Raw genomic sequence first — 9,314 nt, forward strand, 5'->3', positions numbered from 1 at the left:
GAGTTTTCTGGTCAGCACTAGGAATTTTCCTGATAGACCCCTCCCGTTCCCCTTAGCACGGACACCTTGCCTAAAACCACGGATTTCCTTGCTATTAATTTCCTTTTTTTCCCACTCCCTCTCTACCTTTAAAAGCCTTTCCAATAGCCCTTTGGAACTCCTCTCTACACTCAGTTCATGATTCGAATAATAAAGCCAGTTAGAGCTTTAAAGTGGACTTGGTAGAATTTCTGTTATTTAACACTGTTAAGCTCTAAGAGTGAGTCTTTGGGCAGACCGCATTTATTAATTACCCTGAATCTTTACAAAACCCCAAGCCGAGGGTGTGGGTAGGGGCTGCTGATGTTGGTGAGGTTATTTCTGTAACTGTCTAGAATGATCCAAGAAGATTCTGGAAATCTCTCTGCAGGTACGCTTTGCCTTGTTTTAAACAAGAAAGCTTTGCTGCTTCCTACATCAGCGTACTGAATATTCTGACAGGAAACATTTGAGTGCGGACACTTGGGGTTTTATATCTATATGAGATCTATGGAAAACAAATTTTTGCAGCCGTAAACATGTTCACCTTGTCTCAGGAGGAGAGGAGCCGGAATGATCGAAGCACATTTGATTTCCAGAGTAATTTTCCGTCGGGTCCTCCTCTTTTATAAGCATGACTCTGTGCTCACATGAGTAACACATTATGCTCTTAGAGTATTAGTCGTTTTAGAAGAAAACAAGGGAACTAGAACACTTATCTCAGAGACTCTTCTTTGAAACCCGGATGATTAGATCAAGCAATAAAGTTCTTCGTAAATACTGCAGCTCAATCTTGGCATGCTTTTGCTCTAAGGAAGGGAGTTGTGTTGACATTTGGACGTGCTCCACCATTTTTGACATGAATCCCCAGATGAGTTCTTCCTGAAGATTCTCTGGCCTTTAACACTCTTTCCTAATGGTCATACTATTAGTTTACTATTAGCAACAGAAAAATATTTCTCTGCTAGTTTTCAACAGTTATTAGGTATAAAAAATTACATAAAAAGAAAACGGTTACCGAGCGGCTAAACGCGTGCCAAGTTACGTGTTTTATTTCACTAAATTCCCATGTGAGTCCCATGAGGGAGGTGGCCATTATTATCTTCATTCTATAGATGAGGAGCCAGACATAGAATGAGTTGTGCAGATGCAAGGTCACACAGCTAGTAAGTGACGGAGACACTTAACCAAGTCGGCCCAAGGTTAGAGCCTGTATAAGACGGCCAGTGATATATTTATTTGTCCTGAGAAGGCGCCTGGGTGGCTCAGCCAGTCAAGCATCCGACTCTTGATTTGGGCTCAGGTCATGGGTCTTGAGCCCTGCATGGGGCTCCAAGCTGGCAGTGCAGAGCCTGCTTGGGATTCTCTCTCTCTCTCTCTCTCCCTCTCTCTCTCTGCCCCTCCCCTGCTCACGCGCTCTCTCTCAAAAATAAATAAACTTGAAAAAAAATAAGGAAGAAACATTTTATTGCAAACTGTGGCCAAGTTGGCCTGGCAAACGGAAGCCGTTGGAGAATTTAAATCATTCACGTGAGCTTTTCACAGCATCTTAAGATTCATCTGCGCATTGATTCACCTAGGTGCTAGGCAACGGACGAGGCGCTAGGAACTTAGAAGTGAGTAAGTTTTGGCTGAGCTTCAGGTGGTTAGTCGGGGGGAGGCTGCTTTGCACAGAGCAACGTGACTTGCGGAGCTCGTTGCGGGGTGAGGGTCTTTGCTGCGGACGCTAGCAATGCAGTGGGCAGGGCCCCTTCGTCTCCCCGGGCATCCGTGTTCTCATCTGTAAAATGGACAGGTCGGACTAGGTTAGCTCTACTGTGACAGCCGACACAAACTAAGATAATGGCTGGTTTTACATACCAAGGGACTACATTTACAGTCACCTACCGTTGCTACAGGAAGTAGCTAGCCACGAGCAGCAGCTGCCGGTAGTAACCAGAGCGGGTCCTTTAACATGACGGTAAGAACGCAGGAGGTGGGCCACCGGATGAGCCCGGTGGCCCGTCTAAAGCGGAATTTTCACAAGGGCCCCCGCCACGACTGCGCCCAACAAATACTCCTTAACACGTGTTGCAGATCTTACGGCATTTTGCCTAGAAACACAAAAATGGATTTTGTGTGATACCGATCACGTGCCTAGTGACTACATTTGATACGCGACCTAACATAGGGTCCCTTGGAACTCGATACTCACAAATTTGGCTACGGAATTAAACTTTTGGGGTTTCATTCGGTCAAAATGCAGCACGTACTTAAGTGAAAAAGTCAAAGAATATCACGGGGCTTATAAAAAAACAAACAAGCAGGCCCCTGCCCTTCCACTCCTGACCCCTGATTCCTGCTCCCAGAAAAGACACCCTCCCCCTTATCCCTGGAGCCCGTGAAAATGTTCTGTTACGTGGCGAAAGGGACTTTGCAAATGTGATCAAGATTAGAGATCTTCGGGGCGCCCCGGTGGCTCAGGCGGCTGAGGGTCTGACTTCAACTCAGGTCATGACCTCACAGTTCTTGGGTTCGAGCCCCGCGTCGGGCTCCGCGCTGACAGCCCAGAGCCCGGAGCCTGCATTGGATTCTATGTCTCCCTCTCTCTCTGCCCCTCTCCTGCTCTCTCTCTCTCTCTCTCTCTCTCTCTCTCTCAAAAATAAATAGACATTTAAAAAAATAGGATTATAGATGCTCGAATGGGAAGATTATCCTGTATAATCTGGGTGGGCCCAACCTAATCACTTGAGCCCTTAAACGCAGAGACATTTCTCTGGCTGGAAGCAGAGAAGGAGGACAGATTCGAAGCACAGAAAGAACTCACTCAAAGTGCTGCCGCTGGCTCGAAGACAGTAGAGGCCCTTCGGAAGTGTTAGAAGGAATTAGATCCTGCCAGCAAGGCGAAGGAGCCTGGAAGCAGAATCTCCCCCAGCGCCTCCAGATAGGAGCCCAGGCTGGCCAACTACATGACTTCAGCCTTACGAGACCCGGAGCAGAAAATTCAGTCCAACTGTGTTGGACTTCTGACCCACAGAAGTATGAGATCATACGTTTGTGTTGTCTTCAGCTGCTTCTACTAGTTTTGGTGGGTTCTTTGGGTATATAACTCTTCTGAATAACGCCCTAATACTTCGGGATATTTCTTGTTCTTATTTAGGTGTAGGAATTACCGATTTCGGAATCTCTGCGACGGAACATGAGGAACTAGCTTTCTTCTGTGTCCCCCCCACCCCATACGTACTCACACGTCTCTCCCATACATATAAACAATTTTGGTTCAAATAGTCAATATTTGCATCATAGCGTATCATGGTGCACACTTGATCCATGTGGAGTACCATTAAATTGTATTTTCTTTCTTTTCTTTTTCCCCAATTGTCTCTCTTTTGGCTTGATCTGTTTTTCTATGCACCTGTCGTGAGATCAGCCCCAACCAGACTTGCTGATAGAACCACAAAACTCCGTTGAGCATGGTCACGTATAATAAGTAATCGATGAGGGGCGCCTTGGGCGCTCAGTCAAGTGTCAGACTGTTGATTTCGGCTCAGGTCACAATCTCGCAGTTCGTGGGTTCGAGTCCCGCCTGGGACCCTGCACTGATAGTGAGCAGCCTGCTTGGGATTCTCTCTCTCTCTCTCTCTCTCTCTCTCTCTGTCTCCCTCTCTCCCGCCCTCTCCCTCTAGGCCTCCTTCATGCTCTCTCTCTTAAAATAAATAAATAAACTTAAGAAAAATAAGTAACTGATGAGTTCCATTTCTTTCCTCATGGAGGCAGTCCTCATGGAGTTTGCTGCCCTCCTGATCCATTCTGGAATGTCTGCCCTCCCGGCCTGCCACCCAGCTGTCCTCCTTTGCTTCTCTTCTTTGCTAGCCTCTGTTTCCTACGTTTCATTTTGCCTTCTTTCTTGCGTTACGCCCGGGTTTCGCTGGACTACACCCTGCGCTAACTTCCTCAGAAAGGTTGCACAGGAGGTAATTTTCATAAAACCCTTCCGTGTCTGAATACATCTTCGCATATGATTAAAATTTGCCCTAGGTGACGAATTTCTAATTAGAAACAATTTCCTTTCAGGGGCGCCTGGGTGGCTCAGTCGGTTGAGCGTCCGACTTCGGCTCAGGTCACAATCTCGTGGTCCGTGAGTTCGAGCCCCGCGTCGGGCTCTGTGCCGACAGCTCGGAGCCCGGAGCCTGCTTCGGATTCGGTGTCTCCCTCCCTCCCTATCTCTCTCTCTCTCTCTCTCTCTCTGCACCCCCCTCTCAAAAATAAACATTAAAACATAATAGAAGCCATTTCCTTTCAGAACGTTGAAAACCATATTCCACTATGTTCTCTTGCTTCTCTCCAGTGCTGCTTTTGAAAGGTCTGATTCCCCGATCGATTTCCAATTTTCTGTGCGTACCTCTTCTTTCTCCGCAAGCTTTAAGCGTTTTCTTTCGGTCTCTAGTGCTTTAAAATGTAACAGTGCTAAGCCTTCTTCCACATATCCTGCCATTCCCTGAGCTGGGCTTTGGCGAGCCCTTTGAGTCTCACAACTTGTCCTTCATGTTGGACACATCACCTTGTGTGATTTCTCACGTAATAATCTCCCTTTCTATTTTCTTGATTCCTAGAACTCCTGTGAGCGGGACAGTGGATGTCCTGGATGAATTCTTTAAGTTTCATGTCTTTCTCTCACGTTCCACTCAATCATCGTTTGGTTCCACTTTTGGAGAAGTTTCCTTAACTCGGGCTACCTGAGCCTCAGCTCTGATCTGTAAAAGGGTGTTAAGAGAACCTACCTCAAACGGTATTGTGAGGTGTGGATGGAATAAATCATAGAAAGCAAACTTTAATAAACGGTGGCTTTTTATAAAGCACATGCGGCTGTTCTGGCACCACTTCCTTCTCCTTTTTTTTTTTTTTTTTTTGAGAGATTTATTTTTAAGTAATCTCTACACCCCACGCGGGGCTTGAACTCACGACCGTGGGATCAAGAGTTGCACGCTCCACTGACTGAGCCGGCCAGGCGCCCCTCCTCCCCCCCCCTCCCCCCCGCCTTGTGTGAAAATGATCATTCTGGCGGCCGCAAAGCATCTGGCGTTTACAACATCATGTTACACTATTTACCCTCATTGTACAGAATTGTGGTAGCCGCGTGACGTTTTCCAATCGCCCTGCTTTTAGAAAAAGAGTTCTACATTTGAATCTTAGAATGTTAGACTTAGAATCTGAACTCTTTTTGTGTTTCTAAAAACACTTAAAATCAAAAGTGGTTCCTCCCTATCTATCTACCTAATATCTATCATCCATCGATCATCTGCCTATCCGTCCATCCTACCCTCCCTTCTTTTATTCCTCCCTCCCTCCCTTCCTTCCTTCCCCTCCCTCCTTTCCTTCCTTCCCGTGGGGTAGATGGAAACTGGAAAAATGATGCTGGATAGCTGCTCCTTGGCAGTGAAATGGGTTGGCTTGGAGCCCAAACAAACCATTTTCTCCCGTTGCGAGTGCCGTGTAAACAATGTATGAGGATTAAGGTGAGGTGGGGGCGCTGAGGAGGCTTACGGGCAATTGACAAACCTCAGCCCCGAGGGGAGGCCTGGCTTAACCTTGAGCTTTACACCCGAGAGCTGCGTAGTCTGTAAACAGGGGCCCCGTGGAGACTAGACCTAGAATTATAGAGGAAGAAGGTACATGAGCCAGGAGCAATCTAGGTTCGCTCTATTTAGTTGATCGTTTTCTTTCAACCAGGAGTGACATTCAAACTGTATGACATAGGGGCGCCCGGGTGGCTCAGTCGGTTAAGTGTCTGACTCTTGATTTCGGCTCAGGTCATGATCTCACGGTTTGAGAGTTCGAGCCCTGCAATGGGCTCTGGGCTGACAGCGTGAAGTCTGCTTGGGATTCTCTCCCTCTCTCCCTCTCTGCCCCTCCCTTGCTCTCTCTCTCTCTCTTTCTCAAAAAATAAATAAACTTAAAAAAAAAACCTATATGACATGGGCATCAACCAGTCAGATCTCATGCCAGCCTGTGCTGTGTGATGCTGGACCAGTCACTTCCCTTTTCTTTGTCTCCATTTGTCACCTGTGAGAAAAGGAGTAAGCGATCCACAGAGGCCCTTCAGGTCTAATATTAATCAATACAATGGCAATTTGCGGTTGTTTAGTTTTAAAATTTTTTTCATGTTTATTTATTTTTGAGAGAGAGAGTGTGTGTGTGTGAGTGTCGGGGGGGGGGGTGGGCGGGCACAGGGAGAGAGGGAGACCCAGAATCCGAAGCAAGCTCTGGGCTCCGAGCTGTCAGCACAGAGCCGGGCGCGGGGCTCCAACCCACAGACCGGAAGATGGTGACCTGAGCTGAAGTCGGACGCTTAACCGACTGAGCCCCCCAGGCACCCCTTGGGGTTGTTTTTAGAAAAGAATGGAAGCAGATGTAGAAAACTAGCAGCTGACCTAAGATTTAATAGATTTGAAAATTGCAGAGCAAACCGGAGGGTGATCCTATGAGTTATTGTTTGACTCGAGAACTGGACTAAGAATGAACACCGAATGTCTTATGTCCACGACATCTCCAAAAGCACTAGAAGGGAGACCAGGATAGCCCTACCCAAGACGTGAGTTCGCTTTTTTGCTTGACAGCTTTGATGTTGCGGCTGTGTCCCACACTAGCCCCCACCTGCATGCGTAGACAAGATACCTTTCCCCTTCCAAGTCTACTACTTTTTTTTTTACATTTGTTTATTTATTTATTTATTTATTTATTTATTTATTTATTTATTTATTTTGAGAGCATAAGAGAGAGAGAGAGAGAGCAGAGGAGGGGCAGAGAGAGAGAGGGAAACAGAGAGAATTCCAAGAGCCTGATGTGGGGCTCAAACTTACAAACTGGGAGATCACGACCTGAGCCGAAGTCGGATGCTTAACCGACTGAGCCGCTCAGGTGCCCCTACTACTTTCTTGTAGGCTTCTGTCTCCAGCAGCTACCAGCTGCAGGGCTCTCTCACTGGCGGGCAGTGGCTTGTCCAGTCTGGCAAGAGTCCATGTTCCAGACCTTTCCTAACTTCCTCTCTTTTCAGACTCGCCCTGCCTCATTTCCTCTTCCTTCTGACCTCTGCCTCCTTATAAGACATTTGACCATTTCATCCGTGCTCTTGTGATCAAGAAAGGCCAACCTGACCTCAGATTGTGAGTTCAAGCCCCATGCGAAATGTAGAGATTACAGAAAAATAAAATCTTAAAAAAAAAAAAAACACTACAACATGGAAAATACACATTATCAAAGCTTATTTAAGGTTGTTGGTTTCATTAAAATGGACATGTCTTTAGAGTTATCAGGATTACGGGGCACCTGGGTGGCTCAGTCGGTTAAGCATCCGACTTCGGCTCAGATCGTGATCTCGTGAGTTCGTGGGTTCGAGCCCCGCATCAGGCTCTGTGCTGACAGCTCAGAGCCTGGAGCCTGTTCTGGATTCTGTCTCCCTTTCTCTCTGCCCCTCCCCTGCTCACACCCTGTCTCTGTCTCTCTCAAAAATAAGCATAAAAAAAAATTTAGAGTTATCAGGATTAAATAGAGAACTTTTATCCTGCCCCTGTTTACTGAAAATCACTTAAGTTCCTGTTATCTCTGTTGCAAATTTGTCAGGAAAAAAAAAAAAACAAACCTTAAAATAATGATCGACTTTGTCCACTGCCCCATGAAGTTTTGTGGATAATCTACATGTAATTGTTAGGAACAAGTAAGTTAAATACATGTAAATAAGATGAAAAGATTTATAGGCAAACTTCTAAATAGCTTCCAGGGGCGCCTGGGTGGTGCAGTCGGTTAAGCGTCCGACTTGAGCCAGGTCACGATCTCGCGGTCCGGGAGTTCGAGCCCCGCGTCGGGCTCTGGGCGGATGGCTCGGAGCCTGGAGCCTGTTTCCGATTCTGTGTCTCCCTCTCTCTCTGCCCCTCCCCCGTTCATGCGCTGTCTCTCTCTGTCCCCAAAATAAATAAACGTTGAAAAAAAAAAAATTTTTTTTTAAATAAATAGCTTCCAAAATCTTTAAAGTTTTGCGAAGTGAGATGATGAGTAAAGTTAAATTCATTGAGGAACACCTGGGTGGCTCAGTCGGTTAAGCACCTGACAACTTGATCTCAGCTCAGGTCTTGATCTCAGGGTCATGAGTTCAAGCCCCGGGTTGGCCCCCATGCTGAGTGCTAAGCCTACTTTAAAAAAAAAAAAAAAGTTAAATTCTTGACTATCTAGATCATTTCCGAAAAGGTAAGAGAAGAAAACATTACGTAGTGAAAATCAATCAATAAACCACAACGCCATCATCGTACCTTAAAAAATTAACAATAATTGCCTAATACTATCAGATATCCGGTCGGTGTTTGCACTTCCCCAACCGTCTCAAGTTGTTGTTGTTGTTGTTGTTGTTGTTTCTATAACGTGTTCGAACCGGGATCCGGGGAGGCTCATGGTCAATTTTTGAATGCCGATGCTTTGTTATGTACAGGGGGCAAGGATTCGGGAGCCAATGATTGTTTGGCCCTCGAACCCTCTCTGCGTTGGCGTCTAGTCGTGAATATGGCCCTGTCCTCACACAGTAGTTTTTCCCCCCTTTCAGGCTGCTGTGACTAAACACTACTGTAACTGTATTCCACGGAACCCTGGAAAGTTTTTACAAGGGACAGTAAGTCATCTATGAAAGAAGTGAAAACTCAAGGTTGGCCTTGAAATTCAGAAGTTCTTAGGCAACCAACACCCAGGTTTCCCTGGGGGACAGAAAAACCCTACACACACACACACACACACACACACACACACACACCCCGCCCCACCCCCCACACAACCAAACGCCAACTTTTAATATGTGTAGAGAATGTTTGTGCAAATGGCAATAGAAAGCCTGTCCGTGTTGTTCCATTTCCCCCCCCTCAGAATCAGGGCCAGTATAAGCACGTTGGAAGTGTCTTATTGAAAGGGCCCTTCAGCATGGATTAACTTGGGCCAAAATGGTGCAACCTGTTTCTGGTATTTGTAAATGTACTGGGAATTGGAAAGCAGGGTGGAAAAATAAGCTTCTGAATCTGAGGGGCAGGGTCAGGAAAATTACGTGTGGTTAAGTACGTGCTCCTTCAACCTGCTGAGTGTACGCTTAGTCATGCAGTCTTTGGTAAGTTGCTGTCCTGAATAGCATTGGGAAATTTTGGTCTACACCACGTGACCGTCACCAGCAGGATATAGTAGGCACGTTGGAGTGAAACAAAGCTGACTGAATTGAACTGTGGAGTCTGGGAGCCGCATTCCTGCTGCGAGGGTCTGCGCTATTCCACGTGTTTATTCCTTCATTC

The sequence above is a fragment of the Prionailurus viverrinus genome, chromosome X (assembly GCF_022837055.1).
Source record: "Prionailurus viverrinus isolate Anna chromosome X, UM_Priviv_1.0, whole genome shotgun sequence".
NCBI classification, from domain to species: Eukaryota; Metazoa; Chordata; class Mammalia; order Carnivora; family Felidae; genus Prionailurus; species Prionailurus viverrinus.